Source organism: Trachurus japonicus, chromosome 15 (assembly GCF_045865225.1).
Source record: "Trachurus japonicus isolate A0001 chromosome 15, Traja_1.0".
Lineage (NCBI taxonomy): Eukaryota > Metazoa > Chordata > Actinopteri > Carangiformes > Carangidae > Trachurus > Trachurus japonicus.
Window position 1 is genome coordinate 16,241,944 of NC_140921.1, and position 20,436 is coordinate 16,262,379.

The following is a 20,436-nucleotide window of genomic DNA, read 5'->3' on the forward strand; positions in this document are numbered from 1 at the left end:
AATTTACCTTTAAATATAAGCAAAGCAAACTGGTTCACTGGGGACACGACGATATACAGTTTATGATCTCATTACTGAACAGAGACTCATTTCCAAAACCTGAGCTCTTCTAACGACAGAAAGGTGGAGGTTTGACCACGACAACTGACTGGAGCGCCGTCTTCCAGGGGATGTACCGGGTGGGGTGGGGGGGAAAGCAGATTCAAAATGTACTGACAGAGTGGAGGAGCGTTCGAGACAGCTGCTCGAGTTTCTCTCTCTGTCACTCTCGCTTACGCACACGCGCGCACGCACACACTCCGCTCCCTCTCTCCTTTTTAGCCAGTGACAGCAGGCACCCAGCGATGACATGAGGAGTGTCTCTGGCAGCCAGTAAGGCAGCACTAAACAGACAGAAATATCTGCTCTGACAGACGGACAGACCGTCACCCACTACAACATACATGCAGCTGTCACCGAGCACGCCGCTCCTCCGTCCCCACCCCTCTCTGCTTTGATTTCCCCTTATGCTGCTCCAAACAGCACACCCCTCGGTTGTTTCTTTCTGTCTTTCTTGCAGCTATTATATACTATTGTAAAAGTTGCACCTACATTTAGGACATTGTGTTTGGCTTTGTTGGGCTCAAAGCCAGAAATGAGGAAGAGGCGGGAGGAGGAAGGAGTTTGGGCTTTCATGAGGCCAACTGTTGAGCGCACAGCCATCCTTCCACTTGATCAGCATTGGCCTGCACACGTCTCGGCTCTTTACTCCTTTCATTTACTCAAGTCTTTTGTTCTTACTTTCTCCAGCTTCCACACAAGAATCTGTCCTCCCTCTCTCTCTCTCTCTCTCTCTCTCTCTCTGTTTAGCTCTCTCTTTCGCAGCCACAGCCGTTCTCAATTAGGAGGGTCAGGCAGCGCAGTGGAGAATAACTCAGGCTCTGGTATCTGGAGCTGGAAGGACCCAAAGATCAGCAGCAACAAGAAACCACAGCTAGAAAGTGCTGCGCCAAAAACTGCTCTGTGGCCGCCTGTGTGTTTGTGGCATAAATCTGCCCGCCGTGTCAACAGGTTGTCAGCGCCCTTTGACCTCACTGCTGTGATTGGCACCGCCGTCCTCCTCCTCCCCCGCGACGGGGTGTCGATCTTCTCGCTGTTCGATTCAAGAGATCGTGGCGTGAAAAACAATGTGTAATTACTCACACACTCATGCACAGGCAGGCACACCCACTCATCAAAACTAGAGTGCTACTTTAATTGCTTTGTTTCAGTGGTCCCCTCTGAATGGGAGAGAAGCTGCGGGCTGCAGTTTACAAGACACATCTGCAGGTGTTGCATTTCAAACTGAGAAACTCAAGCTGTGAGACTGAACACATACAATAACACAGGCACAGACAGAGGAATATACAGCCAGATTGTTTCTCTCTGTCTCCTCTCTCTCTCTCACACACACACACACACACACAGACTGCAGGTGCAGCGCTGCTCGATGCGTTCCTCCACGGCATTGAGCCTGAAAACACTGGCACATCTGAGCGAGGTGAAATTGAAAAATCTCTTAACATCTGTGTCGCTTTCTATAAAAATACTGACTTTAATGTGCGAAGAAGGCACAAAATATATGACAAGACAAAGCTGAGGCGCAGTGTATCGAGCACAGGCCTGTCAAATTGAGAGAAAGAATGTGCTTATCAATGGGGCCTCTGCCTCCCCAGCAGGCCTTACACACTGCAGCCACAAACACCCCCAAACACCCCCACTGATGTTGCCGAGGGCTTGTGTAGGTTTTCGATAACCTCTCAGTGGCCGATACAGTTCGCAAAAAACTACCTTACAACTGGCACACAGCATCTCATCTCCTTCGAAAAACAATTCATTCATAACAAATTTCACCCCTCTAATTTGAAACCTCTCGGTGCAGTGTCTCTATGAGAATCAAATCTGTTTGTTATAGCTGGGAGTCAAGTAGTTTTGGAGGCTCTCGGGTAGCATGCCTCCTAATTCACCAAAAGAAAGAGCAATCAGCTAAGCTTCAGATGGCATCCGACAGACGACAGATTCAATCTCCTTTCTTCGAGCGTCTCTATTGTAACGTTCCCACACACTGGCGTGCATGCAGCTTTCCTGGTAATCTTTGCAAATAGGCCACAGATGGACAAGTATGTATCTCATTGTGAAACATATGTGTCGTACTTTTAAAAGTAGTAATTTTCGCATCTCTCTTGTGCTATTTTTCTGTGTTTCTCCCCTCATCCTGTTTCTTCCATCTATTGTTCCTTCATTACGAGTTACGTGTGACTGTGATGCTGGCTTCTTGCCACACCATTTGTGAAATTATTCAAATGAGGACACCGTGTTTCTTTTGTTTACTGCCTTGAATGGTGACACGGAAACAAGGTTGGAGTATTCATGAAAGCCATTTCTCACTCTCACTCTCATGCTACGACTACCCCCATCTCTCCCTCTCTCTCTCTCCCTCTCTCTCTGTGAATCCTGCCGTGGCATTGGAGGAACGTCCCGGGCATTATGAGAAGCCATTAATGAGTGTGTGGCGTGGCGTGTTGTGATGCGCGGCATATTGCAGCCATTCATCAGAGCTGGGAGACACTTGACAGGCGGACAGCCAACAGGTTGTGTAATCATATAACACAGCCATGTCAGGCCTGCCACGGCTCCGTGTCCCATTCAGGCCTCTAATGTTGTTTTCCTCTGGGTAATTGACGACGCCAGACAGAGAGACCCAGTGATGGATAACATCACGGACCGACCGGCGCACGGAGATGCTGGTCGACTGGAGTGATGTCATTTCAGATTACATCAACGTTTTGAAGACATTTAAAGGAAAAAATCTGGTTCATTAACAACTTGGGTCTCATTTTCATAGTTTCAGCCAACATCATGATAACTTCATCATCTGGGATCTGAGATCTGGAAACATGATGGTAACCCTGAAACTAAATCACACAGGAAGATATCGGTGGTCACATGATCAGATAAACTAGATTATGTAAACAGCAGATTATCTTTAAGCACCAAAAACCTCAAAAATTAGCGCAACCAAAAGACTAGCCATAATGTGTTACTGCACAGGAGAACTGGAAGTGAAAGCGAAACCAAGAATAGCCACAGCCACCAATGTATACTTGGCAACTCCTTTTAGCATTCCTTATTTTTATTTGTTTATCCAGCCGAGAGAACCGAGCCATCTGTGATCAAAAAACCAGTGTGCAATCTCTCCCTGTGCAAGCCCTCTTCTACCTGTTTGTACACCTGCCACAGTCTGTGAAAAGGAACTTGAAATAGCTTTACAAATCTTTATTGACGAGTCTTGTATTGGCCGTCGAGGGTCAGCGAGCAGATGGACCCATCAAAACATCAATAAAGTTTATTCCATGGGAAACATTGTAAACTGTGATGGATGTTTGCACGGTTTCAGTTTCTTGGGTTTCTTTTCTCTTGCACATTATATTCGGCCATTCTGGGGATTTGTTTACAACCTGTATGATCATCTGACCAATCCTGGCTGACTTCTTTTTTAACAATGACTCTTTACACCAAACTAGTACCAAGTCTTCTACTTGTATCAAAGAGAGCCGTAACACCTAACTTGAATGAAACTGGAATTTCCCAGGAAAAAAGCCCAGGTAACGCCATCCTAATCTATTTTGCTATTATGGTATAGGTTTGTGTAAATGGAGGAAGACGTAAAAACACATATAGGTCTGTTAAAGAAAAAGACATTAATCTAAGGCCTTGCATTCATTATGTCACAACTTGACAAAGTGAATCTGTTACATGGTAATTACAGTGTAACCTGTAATGCCATCTGACGCTGAGGAATGTGGTGCAAATATTCCAACTCCTCTGCACAACACAAACCTCAGCTGCATCAGAGAAGTAGAGGTGGCCCTGAGGCGGTGTTAGACGTTGTTAAGGATAGCAACTATCCTCACACAACCTGTTCTGCTCTGTCCCTAAGCTGGAAAAGAGAAGACAATGTTCTCTCTCATCCTCCCACTCTCACCACTTTATACCTCTGCTTGTTTGTGAGATGCCTCTTGCAGCACACAATCCAAAAAAGGGCCGGCTTCTATGTGTGTGTGTGTCTGTGTGAGGGAAAATGGGCCATAAGACGATAACCACAATGACTATCACCAGCAAGGATAAAAATACACATCCCTGTCTTTTGAATATCATCACAGTTACCTAAGCTGCAGCACCCTGAAGTGAAACTCCTCCGAGAATCAGAGTCTTGAAGAGACGCGTGTTCTTTCTCATTTTGTCTTTATCTATGTTTTTCACCTTTCCTCTGTCACAAACATACGGCATAATATCCTGGCACATCAGTGCACAGATGATGGAGAAAACCATACAAGAGAAGAGGGATGGGCTAAAAAAAATAATAATAAATAAGGAAGAGAGAGTGCAAGACACAAAATGGAGGGAAAGAAACACAAAAATGAAAGAGAGGGCTGGGAATGGGATGCTAAATCACTTGGTGTGAGCTAATCCCCAGGATCCTTTGCTTTATCTAGGAATGCCACGCGGCACAGAGGAGCACACAACACATCAAAAAGAGCCAAACCCAACACAGTAAGACTACGTCTGCTAATTTGTACAAAAAAAACCCCCAAAAACGTTCTTTGCACGACTGACCCGACGTCGCATCCACACCAGTGTTGTTCTTCTTCTGAGTCTCATCTAGGAAACAGCGGCTTCTGTGCTGCACCACCGTTTTATGAACAAAATAAACAAATACAGATCCATGACATCAGCCTGTATTGAGTAATCGCTAAATGTGAGTGACAGCAGAGAACATAAAGTTGTTCCCCTAACCTCATCGTATCCGGGAAGGGTTTATTTATTTTATCGTGTTTTCTCAAAACTCAGTTACCCCCCTCGTTCGTGTCGTGATACAAGCGGCTACGTGCGTTACTCCGTAGCTACAGGCCGCAACCCTGGTGTTGCAGAAACATAAATTTCACCTTTAGTGTGGACGTAACACTGAAGGAATCCACCCAACCCTCGGACAAACTCGCGCACGCACAAACACGCTCTTCCTCTCTCCTCAATCTCAACTCCCATCGCCTTCACAACGGCCACAGTGTTCAGTGTCAACAGTGACCACACTATGTGGCGCTGACATTAAAAATGCATCCAATTAAAGCTCCGGGGGAAAATACTCCTCTGTAAACGGCAACAGTCTGTGGCATGTTTGCAGCAATGATAGGCTTTCTAAACAAATTAAGCCAGCGGAGCTCTACATTACTCATCCTGGCTGCCTGTCTGGCCAAATTCTGCCTCAATTGCACAGTTGTTTGATCAACTGTTGGTGTGCTGTGTATGTGTTAATGTGAGAGGAGGAGAGAAAAAAAAAAAGGAGAACAGACACGAGTCCATGGATACCAGGCGAGATGAATACAGAACGACAGCAACCGAGAGGCGCAGTAAAACTTGTCTTCCTATACTTTCATGTGTCTGCAGTCGTGTGCTGTCACATTCTGCAGCTCTGCGCTGTGCACTGGCAGCTTCTCTCTTTCTTTCACTGTGCATTACTTGTCACTCCGCGGATGGTCGACGCATTTGTGCTTCTGTGTGAGTTTATGTATGTATGTGTGTGCCTCCTGCGCGCGTGTGTGTGTGTGTTAAACCTGTCGCTTTCTGTGCTCTGACGTCCGTGTGCTAATCGCTTTGGCTGATCCCTGCTAGTCGCGCATGTGTGTACAGTATTTGTGTCTGTCTGCCTGCGTTATGTGTGCATGCGTGTGTTTGTGTGCGAGGCAGATGTTCCCCTGGTGGTGCCATTGCTCAGTGTTCTCACACACACACACACACACACACACACACACACACACACTGCACTAAGGAAGATTAACCAGCACTTTATTATTTATTTGCTCCCCACCCCTCCACAATACTCCTTAATCCCTGGTAGCAAACACAGTAAGAAAGGCTGAAGAGGAGAGTGTAACATGGAGCTAGGTGGAGGAGTTTTGCACTTTTCTGGACCTACTTTTAAAAACATGACAAACTTTTCAGGTTGCATGAGAAAAAGCCTCTGAATATCAACCACAGCACTTGCATGAATATTTTCACATCCAGCATCTGTCCACTGTTTAAAAAAAAAAAAAAAAGTCAGAAAATATGAGCGTTTTGGAAAAAAAAAAAAAAGATTCTTGAATCAAAGCATCATGGTTTTGTTCTACTCTCCAAGTATTGACACTGGCCACAGGGTTCTCGGCGGGGACTGGCTGGGGTTTTTTTTTTTTTTTCTTAACACAGAGCCAAACAGGATCCTGCACAGCTCCTCATAAACAGCAGCTGCAGACTGCTCAGATCCCAGTTCCTCCCCGGCCGCCAGCCCAGGAGGGTCCAATCAAAACCAGCCACATTACTCCCTCATTTCGCCTTTGCGTGCCAAGTCTTCTCCGTGTCGAAAAAAAAAACACACACATACACACGCCAGGACTGAACCAAAGAGTGTGCACAAGCACAGAGCAGTGGATTAAGAGAGAGAGAAAAAAAATCTGCTTACCTGTGTGAACTTTGACCTCGGTGGTACTGCCGCTGTGGTGGCCGCCCCCTCCCCCAACCCACCCTTCATGTATTCCTCACGCACGGTCCCTCGCTGACCCCGCTTCCTTAAGCGGTGATCTGAGGGGAAGGAAGACAGAAGAAAAGACTGTTAAATTTCTTTTAATGGATTGCCAGGGAGAACCTGGTTCAGACAGAGGACAAATGGATCACAGAGAAATACACCCTGGTATTGAAAAATGTATGCAGGAAGCCATGAGGGAGTTTGCTATACTGCCCCATTTATTCTACCTCCTAACCCTGCCGGAGAGCCAATGAACCAATGAACAACTGCACCACCCATCACACTGCCGTGCCTGTATACTGCAGCAGTCCTGTATATCCCCCCACGCGACCCAACCCCCCGCTGCACAGGAACAATGTCCTTCCTAAAGGTTATCAGCAGCCTGACGCTTGGTCAGCCCTCATCCTGAGTCCATTACACACAGAGCAGTGAGATTCACTGCCTTAATACACCTCTCTTAGTCTCTCCTCACTGCTTCACTGCGCCCTTTACAGGCTGATACAAATCCAGCATAGGGCCAGAACACACACACACACACAAACACACACACATGCAGGTTTTGGGATTAGCCTACCAGCACATTACTGCTCTGTCTCTAGTAATCAACGATACGCTTCAGTTCAATCGATAAAAGTTTTGTTTTGTTGTTTAAAATGCTGTGAAGAGCCCACTGTGTGTTACCTGCCCAGGAGCAAACCACAGACAGAATTACTATGAGTCCCTGAAGGGTGAATAGTGAAGCATAAGGTGAGTTTCCACCACCAGAACTTTCCCCAGGAACCATTTGAGGAACTATATGTTTCAAACACAGGAACCAGGGTCAACATTTAGCTCCAGGAGCATTGATCTACTACGACCCAAAAAAGCCCCTATTCAAGGGTTTGTACTTTCCAAAGCTTCAGGAACTTTTGGGTGTGGTCTGCAGTGCTGAACATTTGTGATAGGTCGAGTAGGCTACTCACAACATTTCATATCATCCGTGATGTTTAAAAACTGCAGCTGCAAGCAGACGGTTTTGTTCTGATGCAAGACTGTATGAGATGAAATGACAACCAGGTCCAGGTCTTGCTAACCATTTAAACGAAAGACAACATCCATCGGGAACTGGAAACTGTAACCTGGAACTAAAAGGTTAACGCTGTAATATCTACGAGGTTGAGTGAGCACAGCATTGGTCAAACCACCATACAGGTCCGGGCTAAGGTGAAAAAACTAAAACAGGTTCATTTGTTAACTGTAGTGTCACACAAATGAAGACGTCGAGCCTGTCCTTCACTTTTGTTGTATAACCCCTGTCCTCTTCTTACCACCACCTACTGGATTGGAGGTGTTGTGCATTTTCAGGACTTACAGGCTGCAGTGCAAACACAGACAATAATGGGTCACAGCAATAGTTTAGTTTGTTCAAAAAGTACCTTTTGCTTCAAACCTGGCTGTAGAGTAGCTGCCCTGTTCTTTCCCCCCGGGGGTTAATGGGGAGTAAAAACTGAGGTGGGAGACTATGAGGAATATTGAATTTACATTTGCCAGGTGGTACGAACATGATGCTAAATCAGTGCTTATGTTGCTGGATGTGTGCAGAGCAACCGTTTGCTACCACAACCTCCTTTGTCTTTCTTGTCTTTTCCGTGACTATTATTCAACATCAGCGTTTTCAAACTGTCTTCTATGTGAAAATGACTCTTTTCTTTGCAGTTCTTTAGAAATACATATGAGAACATAAATTCAGTCTTTATCTAAAGGTCTCCTGGCAAAACACACACCACCCTGTTATCTCTCCCATTGTTTCATCCCTTACAATCTCTAACACTGAAGCAAACAGGCTTCCTCTGCTTCAGGGTGCCCTTGTGGCCATTTTCCAAGAGGTACAGTAAAACTTGGCTTGTCTGATCACGCAGTCGAAGAATTTTTTTTCTCTCTCTCTCTCTCTCTCTCTCTCTTTTTTTTGGGCCGGTGGAACTGGACAACGAGGAAGTGTCCCTCAAACAATAGCACAGGGAAAGTGGAAGAAATCTGATATTAGTAATATCGGAAGGAACAGGTGAATTGCTCTAGTACATCATCTTGAAAATATCTCCCGTTGGTATTTGGACGCTGTACTGTAAAATGGTTTAAACAGAAGGGGCCCATGGATTGAATGGGGGCCCCCCTCCCATACATCTTAACACCTGCTCATTCATTCATTTAATCCATGAGAAGAAGGGAGCACACTGGAGAACATACTGTGGGAAGAGGGGGTTGATTTTGGACCCAGGCCAAAAAGAAGAGGACGGGGTGGAGGAGAAAGCCATAAATACACAGGGAGGCGAGCAGGTGTCGCAGACAAATGTGATTTACAGGGTCTACATACCATACAGTGCTGGCAGGTAAGCCTATTAGGCTGATATTACCCAGCTATAACACGCACTGATGGGCCCTCTTTAAAAAATGTGTGTGCTGAAAGTGTGTAAAGGTGATGGGTTTAAGAGAGAGATTATAATATCACATTGTTAAGTTTGCCACATATTAAGTCCTGAAAATTCAATAATCATATCTTTATTGAGCCAATTTTCAAGCCGTTTTCTTCGTTCCATGACATAGTTTTCCGAGGTGATGTCATTTAGGAGCCACACAAGAGAGAAATGTGTTTCGTTTTCTTAACGCTGGTCAAAAAAAATAGAATAATGTGGTTTTATTACAGCAGTGGTTAGCTTGGATTCTAGTTAACAAGCAAATACTGGGCATTTTTTCCCCCTCTCTGAAATGACATAAGGCTTCAAAGCTGAGGAGAGCAAGAGAGAGCTAAATACTGAGATGGCAGTGCGTTTCTGCATATTGGAAAACGCCAGGAAGCAAACACCGAAAGAATGCAAACGTTTATGAGAAACTAAACGCACTAGAACGTCGAGCGGAGATCTGCATTCGAGTTTCACTTGTAATACTGCATGAGAGACACGAGACTACAAGGAAATTGCTACCACTTGAGCAGCACACTACAGATGGTGTTGAGAGCCACACAGCACAAAGCAATGTGTTCCTTAATAATGTGGTGAATATTGCAGTGAAAAGCTGAGTGCTTCGTACTAGCTTCTGCAGACTCCAGCTTTTTTTTTTTTCTCTTCCTGTCAGAAGTGTGAACTCTTTCATCCCAGATATAAGAGGCTGCGGTAAAATCCTCAAAGAAACTAATCGTGTTAAGTGACGTTTGTGTCTGTATCCATGACTTCTGAGTGTGTTGTTGGTATATGCGCGCTGGTGGGAGGGGTTATAGGTGTCACTCGGCGACGGAAAAATTCCTGTCACCTTTGGATCTAAACTCTGTGTCAACTCTCCACTCGAGTCGAACCGTCTCCTGTTTCATAATCGTGTCGGGTATTACTCTCTTAACGTTTCAGTCCTGGTAATCGTATCTGATGATGTGGCTGTTCATTGACTGAGATAAACCAATTTTCTGTGCAAACTCTTTAAAGTGATTCGAATTCTGGAGATGACAAAGCCCAAGTTTGCTTGTTAAAAGCCCTTAACACCACAAGGTTTACTTTAGCTTCCTGGGGGGAATCCTAGTCTCAAGCGGCTGCTCAACTCGTACAGACAGACACGCTCACATCTATACACACACACACACACACACACACACCTTATCATCCAAGGCTGAGGAAGCAGGACGGCTATAAAAGCCAACCTCATCTCCTTAAAACAGGCAAGGCTGTCCCTGAGCGTCTTAACACAACTCATCAACTGTTAAACCAGAGAGAGAAGCCGAGCAGTAAAAATCAATGCCCCCCCACCCAACACGGCAAACAGCAGTCAATGATGTTGGGTGGGAGAGGGAGGAGCGAGAATTTGCAGCCGCATCTGGAGAGGTAAGGAGAAGGAGGGAGGGAAAGAAGGAGAAAGTCTGTGTTAAACTAAAAGGGTAGCCTAATATATGTAATTGATTACCTCCATGCAAATAGAAGAGCTCTTAAAACCAGAGAATGCAATTTAAAACAGCGGAGTCTCTGAAATCGATTGGCACTGTGAGCGAGAGAAGCCATTTCCCTCTAGCCAAGATAAAACACTTTACTATGAGCTGTCAGATACTTATCAGGAGGAAATTAGCAGAGGAATACCATTTTCCCAAAACAAACAGGTCAAGTGTTTCTCCTCCTTGAGTGGTCTCTCCCTCTCCTTCATTCTCTCCCGCTCTGATATCATCATCTGTTATTTCCTCCCTGTTTAAATGCCAACAGCGAGGAGTGCCGGGGCTGTGTTTCATTCAAACAGATCATTTGTAATAATAATAATATTTTTTAAAAATGCAGGCAAGGCCCCCGTGCGCCGTGGCAGGAGCAGGCCGTTGTTTGAAACGAAGAAGATGAGGTCTCGGGTTCGCCTCGGCTCCCGGGAGCAACCCCGGAGCCTGCCAGCGCCCGCACGTACACACTGACGCAAGTCTGTCTTGAATCTCCGAGCCAGATCTCACCAAAACAATATTTGCGTTTTTTGGCCTGCAGTCTGTGTTCCCGGCTGAAAAAAGAGAAAGAGAAGAGAGAGAGAGAGAGAGACGGGGGGGTAGAAAGAAAGAAAACACACATAGAACAGAGCACAAAGAAATGTGGAAGCAGGCAGCAGCCCACACAAGGCAGCCTTGTCGGAGAGAGGAGAGGGCAGCTCGGCGTCAACATCAACACTGGTTCTGCAGTCATCGCTCAGCAGGTAATTATGATAACAACGTGTTCCCTGGGCAGCCTCGCTCTGATTTGGTTTCCGTGCACTTACCCTTCCTAAAATCTCCTCCTGATAACATCTGATATGATTACAAAGTCAAGATCCTTTTCAAGGAGTGCCCACTTATGTGCCTCAAGTTTACCGTACAGTAACTCTCCCTCTTGTGACTACTCAATAACGCGTCTCGGCCTTATTGTTGCATCATTCAGATCTTCATAACATGTAGCACATCGCCCTGACACAACTGAACCTCGCCCACCAGCTGCTACTGAACCCTCCACTGGCTGCTGTTACCTTTGATTGTAAACACAGTATTGCCACACGGGGAGGGAGGGGGGGGGGGTTAGATCATTCATTGTGTCTGTTATCATCCAGTTTGAAAAAGTGGGAGTTTGGCCCTGAATGGAGTCGGCGGAGTTGACCCTGTGATTACCTCTGCGGTGCGGCATTTTCCTTGGCTGTCATCGCAGCCCGACCCCTTTAAACAGCCGAGCGCTGCTCTGCAACAGGGCTAGGCTGTTGACATACTGAAGACATTTAAGATAATCCCGGAGATGTCTCTGTGTTTTCCAAGATTACATCTTCAAAGGGGAAACGCGGCCGGCAGCCTCTACTTGAAAGGGAGAGAGATGTGGAGGGCTCTTGTTCTGAAGGAGGGGGGATGGAATAGCTCAAGAATGCAATCATGGTTTTGGAGTGGAGGGAAGGCCTGTCCTGGCTAGCTAAACTGGCGGGAGGGTGGTAGGAGAGGAGTCAGACCTGAGAGAGAAAACACACCTGTTGGATGGGACAAAACAGGGAGAGAGAGAGAGAGAGAGAGAGTGGTAAAGAGAGGACTCTCGTCTGCGTGACCTGACAAAGGTTGTAAATCTCAGAGTTCATCTCTGGCCCAGCCCTGCCTTTTATAACGCCTGCTATGCCGTCATGTTGAGGTTAAATGGTCGGGTTTAGAAAGTAAATTGTATGGACCCACCATATCATTTCTCAACAAACTGTAGTTTGTTACTACTTTATAAAGTCTTATTCACATTATCACAGGTTTTTTGTTTGTCTGCAAAACAGAAAACCCCAGTGACATCATCAGGGTTATCTCTGTTTGGGCTTGAGGATTACAAACTGATAACAAAAGGCCTTGTGTTCTAACCTGGGAAAGGTGTGGGAATTTAACACGCAGGGGAAGTCTCAACAAAGAAGGTAGTGAAGTTGAATTGTGGACGATGCTGAGTGTTTTTGGAGTTTGACCTTCACAGTGGACTGGCTGTTTGGATATCTCTATGGTAAAATATCAGTTAAGTACATTTGTATTGTTTGTTATTTCAGTGCAGAAGCCAAACTTTTAGAAAACAGTGTTGGTGCGGATGGTGTTTCCAAGGTCATTAAAAGTTGTGTTTCTAGATCAAAATGTGACAAAGTGTGATGTTTGCAAACTAAAGTTTAGTTAGAGTCTCTTAATCCCCCCGAGGGAAGATTTGTCTTCTGCATGTGACCCATCCTGACTATTTAGGACTAGGAACTTCCTGCTCCCTGGGCGCTGTGCTGTGCTGTGCCTGTAACTCCAGTGATCATGACTTAACTCCTGCGTCGCCTCCAGGCAGCTCACTCCCACAGTGAGCTATACATACTGCATCATCACAACATATTTTCTTTCTCTGTTTTTTTTTTTTTTTTAGATACTTTGCATGACATCTGCGAGGAGCTGTGAGCTGCTGCCTGGCTACTTTACATCTCCGAGCAAGAAGAAGATAAGCATCAGAGATACTCAATGAAATGTGTCACACTCAAATTTGCTAAGGAAGCATCGAATAAAAGCAAGAAATTATGACTCATGTTTGCAACAAATGTCAGCGGTGACGTCCTCTGTAGCTCTGAGCGTCTCTTAATGACTCACAGGAGCGTTTGCGAGCGTGGCTCTGACGGACATAGACAGTACCATTTCCAGCCACTGACTGGCACTGTGATAATATTGGTGCTAATTATAGGACAACACTGTTTTGACACAGTGCACAGGGGAGAACTGTGAAGAGCACAGACGTAATGAATAGTAAAGTCCTACAACAGCGACTATAGCAGGCAAAAGACTGTGAGTCTCCATGCTTCCTCTCTCTCTCTCTCTCTGCCCCGGCCTCTTTCTCAGCTGGCTTGGTGACATCATCAGTGAGTCAGCGACCAGAGAGAGAGAGAGAGAGAGAGAGAGAGAGCCCAGAGCCAGGGATCAAAAAGCACAGAGTGAGGTCTGTCTATGATCAGCCGCACATACTGTACACCATGAGAAGGCACAAGCACCCACAGACACAGAGGCACAAGTCACACAACCACCAGAAGGCTGTTTCTGAGCCGCAGAGGAAGAGGGGACCGAGGAAAACAAATCTGTCATCGACAGGAGGAGGCCGGGACCGCGGCGGGTAGAGAGACGAATCAGTTGATTCATAATTGAGTCTCGCAAAGAAAGGAACTTATTTTAGAATCGGCGGTGATTAACGGCGACGGGGCCGAAGCACAAAGGCAACAAACGGTCGGCAGCGTTAGGTATTAGTATATACGGTTCCTCTGAGGGAGCTCTGCGGTGGGGCCCCTCCTCCGTCCCTCCAGCCTCACAGGCCACGGTTGAAAAATTAATGCAGCAAACTGACAACACTTAGGGCCTCCCTCTCTCTCTCACCCTCCCTCTAACTCTCACTCTCTTCCTCCCTCTCTCTCCCCCTCCCCACATGTACCAAACAGGATCAATTACCAAAGCAGGGCTCCACTCAGCAGCGCTACAGAAACAAGAGGCACTCTCTATCACAGCTGTATGTGTGTGTGTGCACATGCAAGTATGTATGTGTGTGTGTGTGTGTGTGTGTGTGTGTGTGTGTGTGTGTGTGTGTGTGTGTGTGTGTGTGTGTGTGTGTGTGTGCGAGGTTCAAGAAGGCTTATGACGAGCAGAAAGAGGAGGAGGAGGTGGTGGTAATAGTCTGTTTGCTTCTCTCTAATGACAGCAGCAGAGTGGATTAGTGAGCCTCATAACCCATCAGCATCACTCCTCCCAGTAAGTGACAGAGCATGTAAATAACCAGTCGTGGCCACTATTAGGAGGAGAGGAAAAGAGAGGGATGGAGGGTGGGGTGGGAGGGGGGTGCAAATACACCAAAAGAGTCTGAATGTGTGTGTTATGTGAGCTTTCCGTCCACGCTCGCCTTCATTTGTATGCAGGTGGAGATTTCCAAGGAGTTCCATTTCTACAACATCAGCCAAGTTATTCAAATGCGGCACATCTGACTGGAGAGGATAACATAAAGAAAGGCATCAGCAGAAAATGGCAGCAGGCAGTAATCCCTCGGCCAGGGCCACTTGTGTTTGCCACGCAGGCAGGCAGGCAGGCAGGCAGCGCTGTCAGTGGCAGCACCTATACACGGGCCTTATCAGTGGCAGCCATAGGGCTCTTCTAATAACCCCGCTGATGCTCTGCGCTGCGAGGAACAGACGAGCGGACACACAGAGAGACAGACAGACAGACAGACGGACAGACAGAGAGAGATGGGTTTCACTTCCCACTTAAAGAAAGAGCCTGAGTGCCAGCCAGGTATCAGCCTGTCGCCGCGTGGCGCAGAGTGCAATTACTCATTTCCCTCGCTTTGTTGCGTGTTAAGTCCTCGGAGCGTCGCATCACATGTGCTGCCACTTTCATCTAAAATGCGCCGCAGCGTCGACGACCGCCCCACCTCTTAACCCTTCACACGCACGCACACATTTTGCATTTACGACACAGCCGGTTGTTTTAACTCAGCCACCGGCAGGGAGCATCATATCTGACTCCAGCATCATTATCACCATTCAAAAAGGTCAAGCACAGTGCTTCCACCCTCTTGGTTGTGATTTATGCCTTTGTGCTATTACTTCTGTTCACATTAATCTCCATCTGTAAATCTAATCACACCCGCCTCGCCATCGCAGCTCCTGGCGCTCTCAGGACAGAAGCCGCAGCCGACGGGAAACAGCTTATGTAAATACACCACTGTTGACACAAGACGGGCAGCACACGGTGCCTCGCTGCTGCGATGAGACGCACTGATCAGGGTACAGATAGGAGCAGCTATCACTTTATTGTTGTTTCTCCTCATTTACTGTCACTGTTCATTGCTATCTTTACATCCGTCTATCTCGATATACTTTTCATATCTCCCCGGAGCAGTTTTTTTTTTCTCAGCTCTTCTTGAGAGACTGAGGTTGTTGTTATACTGAGAGAAACTGCAGACACAGTGCAGTCAGGGCTCCATTTGTAGTCAATGAATAACTTGAAAATTGACACCAGTAAATGAGGGTGACGCAAAAACAGAGCAGCATCTTCAAATAGAAGTGCTTGCAGGCGTTTCTGCGCGTGTATGTGAGCCAGTAATCATTACCTTCAGAGAGGCTCACTTGAAGCGTCGTGAAAACATCTTGTCTCGCGTGCCTGGAAGGAGCCTTGGAGCACTTTTTTTTTAGCATAGTAGCCGGACGCTCTGCTCTGTGGCTACCACATGCAAGTATAAAGACTTAATCAGGTCTCCTGTGTGGGAAATGCAGAGAGAATTCCCACCGCACGGGACCGATGGGAACCTTGGCGATGACGCCGAGGAGCCTGGAGGCCTGTCAGCTTGTCTCCGTGCAGCTCGAATCAGCACTTGGCTCTCAGAGAACCTCTCCGCTTGCCTCGCTGACACGCACTCACACGCCGCGCTGACACGAAATCTCCACCATCACTTCAAACATCCACTCACTCCCTCAACATCATACTCGACATGTGGCGTGTGTGTGTGTGAGATTCTCACCACCACAAGCCCGGGCCGAATCACTCAAGCTATTAAATTAGATATTGTGTGGCACACAATCATCGGAAAGATCAAGTCCAGATATGTAGGAGCGCATAAATCCAGCTGGACCGGAGGCTGCAGGGAGAGAACTGTTAAAGGTTGTATTAAGTTTTATTGGCACGAAACGTTTAATCATCAATTTGTTTCAATTTTCTGTGCCGTAAATGTTGATCTAGCTTCACATCCAAGCCAAGAAGTGTCTGTGGTAGACATATTTTCATTCAATTAATAAAACGCTAAGTGATGATGTTATAAACAGCTTCTTGGAAGCCTAAAAAGCCTTTCTATCGATGAGAGCAGATGACAGCGACAAACCAGTGTTCGCTGTTGCAATCTGTTGCAACCACCACCTTTAAGATGCACAACATACAAGGAGAGGGTTTTAAGAAATCAATACAAAGCCCTAATTCCTTTGACGGATATCATCAACTCAAGATTTCAAGATGGTGACTGATATTTTATGTGCCACCAAAATGCAAGGAGAGAGCTTTTAATAATTGATGGTGCTGGAGCAGGGAGATTTTTAACCGCTCTCCTCCTGTTATCAATCATTAATGGAGTTTCCATCAAAAACACTTCAACCCCTCAAGTATCAAATCTCTCTTGAAGGTGGAGGGCCCACATTCAAACATCCCACTTAATCAAAGGGCACACAATGTGCTCTCCCTTTCTCTCATTTTCGCTTGCGCAAATTAGGATAATAACAGCACAAATTGCAAAATTGTTCACAGCGTAAGTGTAAAAGTAGGCATTTTAGCTGAGGTCTTCTTGTGAGTGATGAGGGTTAATGGGAAAATTCTAAATGTTGAAATCACAGAGGGGGAAACAGCCTGCCAGCCAGCGTTTTTTTATTATTATTTTATACACTTTCTTTCTCTCTAATGCCAGATATATATGCAGAGCTGTTAAAAAACTAGATGCATCTATCCAGACCCGCTCTGCTCTGTAAAGCTGCAAGGCCTGCCTGGTCAAAGTCATACAGGACGCGATGTGCATTAGCGACACTCACAAAGAACCGTAACAGCGGCTACCCTTTAAAAAAAACAAAAAACAACCACAAGGTTACACACTGAGATGTGTGTGTACACATAAAGATGCACACTAACACATCCCGAGTCATCTAGAGTTTACAGCTTTGGAGTGACTTTAAATGAATCAGCTAAAAAAAAAGAAAAAACCTTTTAATATCAAAGTCCACAACAAGCCCAGCTGGGGTTACATTGTGTAAAATGTAGTTTTAATCGCCGCAGCAGCATCTTCTCCAACAATTCCCCCACAGCCGCAGATGCCACATACGCAGCGTGCACCTAGCAGCAAAGTGATAGCTGAAATGATAGAGTATTCCTAATTACCCATCAAGATGGTTTTGACAGTGTTCTGTGTGCCAGTAATCAGTGTCATGGCGCAGCGCCAGTAGCGACTCGGTTTTGTTTGATTTGCAGTCTGCAGCTGAGTAGCAGGTCTTACACCATCAAAGCTGCAGTGCCACTCTCTCTTTCGTGTCTCTCTCTCCCTTTCTCCTCCTGCCAGCCCCCTCCATCCATCCCCCATTCTCTCACAAGCCCCCTCTCTCCCTCCCTCCCTCAGCGACACTCACATATACACACTCGCACTGTCCTGTTTCACTGGCCCGACCTTGCCTGTCATCAGGTATAAAACACCTTTTCCAGGCTGCTGCATAACTGGCGCACAGAGAGGACACTAAGAGGATTCTTGTTGGAGAAACTTCAAGTTTCCAAAGGTTGAGGCACACACAAAAAAAGAGGCAGGGTGCATCAGGATCTATAAGATATTAATAAGTACCTATGAAAGCTATAAAAGGTGGATGTGTAGCCACTAATGAGATACATTATGACAGTGCAAAATGAGCTACATCAAGGTGAATGGGTGTTATTGAGCACCAACGTGCGACTATGAAAGAGTGATTTATATGGTGTAAGCATACTGTGGGCCTTGGCGATGGTACTGCAAGTGAACAGAATTAATGCACAGAGTCAGCCAGCTAATATTTGCTTAGTGAATGTTATCTGAAATTTGCAACGCAGCTAGTTTTTTTAATGTCTTTAGTAGTGTACATTGGCCTGGAGTTGGTCTGGTTATAATAGCTGTTCTAATCCTAAACCCATGCAGAGAGAGGGGCCGGTCTATACCATGACTATGTACACACTACGTTAACTCACACAGCATTATCTCTTTGCAATGGCCACATATGTAAACAACATGTATTTTTGATCCGAACTGCCACCTGCACTTGAGAGAGCATTTACATTCATATCATGAAGCCATCATGTGCTTGGTCTCCTGCCAACAAAGTGTCACAGGTTCAATTACCTTTCAGAAGATAACAGCCATGTCTCCCATTTATCTAATCTGGGCCTGATTTTCATCTCAGGGATTTATACAAGTAAACAAGACGTCAAGATGTTCATTTTGAAAGCAGACGGGCGTCGTAAAGGGGACTAATCTGCTTGTCACACTTGCTAGCCCTCTTTTACTTTGCGACTGTGCTGACTCACAGGAGATGAGCAGCTTCTGATTCAGTGACTCAGGAGCTTTGTAAAGCTGAGGACTCCCAAAGCTTTGACTTAATCAAATGGGCTTGGTGCTTTTATATTAAAAGAACCGTACCTGCGCACCTGTGGATCTCTGAATCGCTGCCCCGAATGTAACCCATTGATGGTTGTCTCGCCACTGAAGAAGATCAGAGCGTTGCGTTGACGTTTATGTCGTTTTACGGTGCCAGGGCAGGACAAGGCGGTAACAGATAAGTTGTCATTAATGGCAACAAGTGCGAATGAGACTTCTGCCGCTAAACCGGTTGTTGCGAGTCACGCTTTTGGAAAATTTTTAAATCTGCATATTCCCTCAGGCAAAATTATGTTAACAGATATGTCAGAGACTGGTTTGTAAGGACAAACTAACTCCTTCCTCTCCCTGAAAAGAAAACATCAGGAAGTGAAAAGAAAATGGTAATTCAGTCTGATTATCACAATGACACCCAAAATGCCTTTAGCCCTTTAAAGGGAAACTATGCAAGACCGGTCGTTTTTCCGCTGTTTTGCTAACCCTCCTCCCAGCCATGTGTTTTAGATTTTAACGAAGCTGATGAGAAAACAATCCATGGAGCGGTGGATAACGTTATATATCATAAATGCATTATGATGTACATATGTGTAGTCTTTTTTGTCATAAACAAGAGATTACGGGTTAGGTTTGTGTCGCGCACTTATCTTGCAAGGCAGGTTTTCGGCCAAGAGATGCTAGGTGGAAGGCAGAGAGCCTCCATTCTCCCTCATAACAAGTTACAAGTCATTTATTTAAACATCACAATTACTCCAAAGCTGTTTAATTAAGGTAAAAATAATTAGCAAGGTAAATATCTTGCATGGTTCCTCTTTAAATTAAACATTTAAATCAACTTATGGAAAGTTGAAGTTCATCTTAAGATCAATAATCCATCACAGTCTGCAATGTGTGCTATACTAATATACTCTAAGTAAGGAGGAACAACTTTCAGAACTCATGCAATACCAGAAAGCTGTCAAGAGCTGTAAAAAACAGAGAGAACAGCTTTGACAAGTTGTACTGTCTGGAAATCAAACCTCAGTGGCAGGTGAGTAAACACTGATGTGAAGAGGAGCAGGTGAATTTAGTTGTTTCTTGCTTTGTAAAGGTTCCTTTGCTCCCAGATCTCAGATGCTGGAGCATCTTCAAGAGGTTTTCCACCTCTGCTGTCACCAGCATCGCTATGTTCAAATTACATACCTTAAGGGCAACTAAACACTATGTGCCATGATGGATTAGCTGTCTCAATCAAATCTCACATCTCTGCAAAGTTAAAATTCATAATTGAGTGGAATGAACAAGGACAAATTGCAGCCTAGAAGGGAGGAAATTACTCTGGAACTGTGAGGAAACGTATTGGGTGTGTAAAATACAGTGTAAGAGATTTGTAGTTAATGGGCTACTACTGGCAAAAAAAAACTTGTATGGTCCATTAATAGTAGCAGTCCCTCTTCTATGTGTCACATTTTCCCATGAACCCCTGAGCTGAGCATTCACCAGCCTTGCCTGTAGAACTTTCCAGCAGCCGTTGCTGTTAATTCATTGTCATGCGTGATACGTGTTAAGTGCACTCCCAGACCGCGTGAAGAGGAGCATGCGCAGTGTGCCACAAGGCACAGTCCTTTTTTTTTCTACCTCATTTGTGAGTTATTGTCAGGACCGGTACGCCTTGTCGGTGAGTAATGTTAAATGCAACTGTGAACAAGAAATCATTTAATATGAATATCTGTGTTATGATTAGATGTTATTACATGTTTGACCGCTAGGCGGCAG

The 20,436-nt window shown here is 45.5% G+C and overlaps 1 protein-coding gene across 5 annotated transcripts in view; it reads right to left on the minus strand.

Moving 5' to 3' along the window:
- Positions 1 to 20,436, minus strand: part of zmiz1a (zinc finger, MIZ-type containing 1a) — a 105,626-nt gene that overhangs the window by 66,319 nt on the left and 18,871 nt on the right. For all 5 annotated transcript variants that reach the window (XM_085799943.1, XM_085799944.1, XM_085799941.1 and 2 more), the window contains exon 2: positions 6,515 to 6,633. The gene's annotated coding sequence lies outside the window, so the exon portion shown is untranslated. The remainder of the gene's footprint in view (positions 1 to 6,514; positions 6,634 to 20,436) is intronic.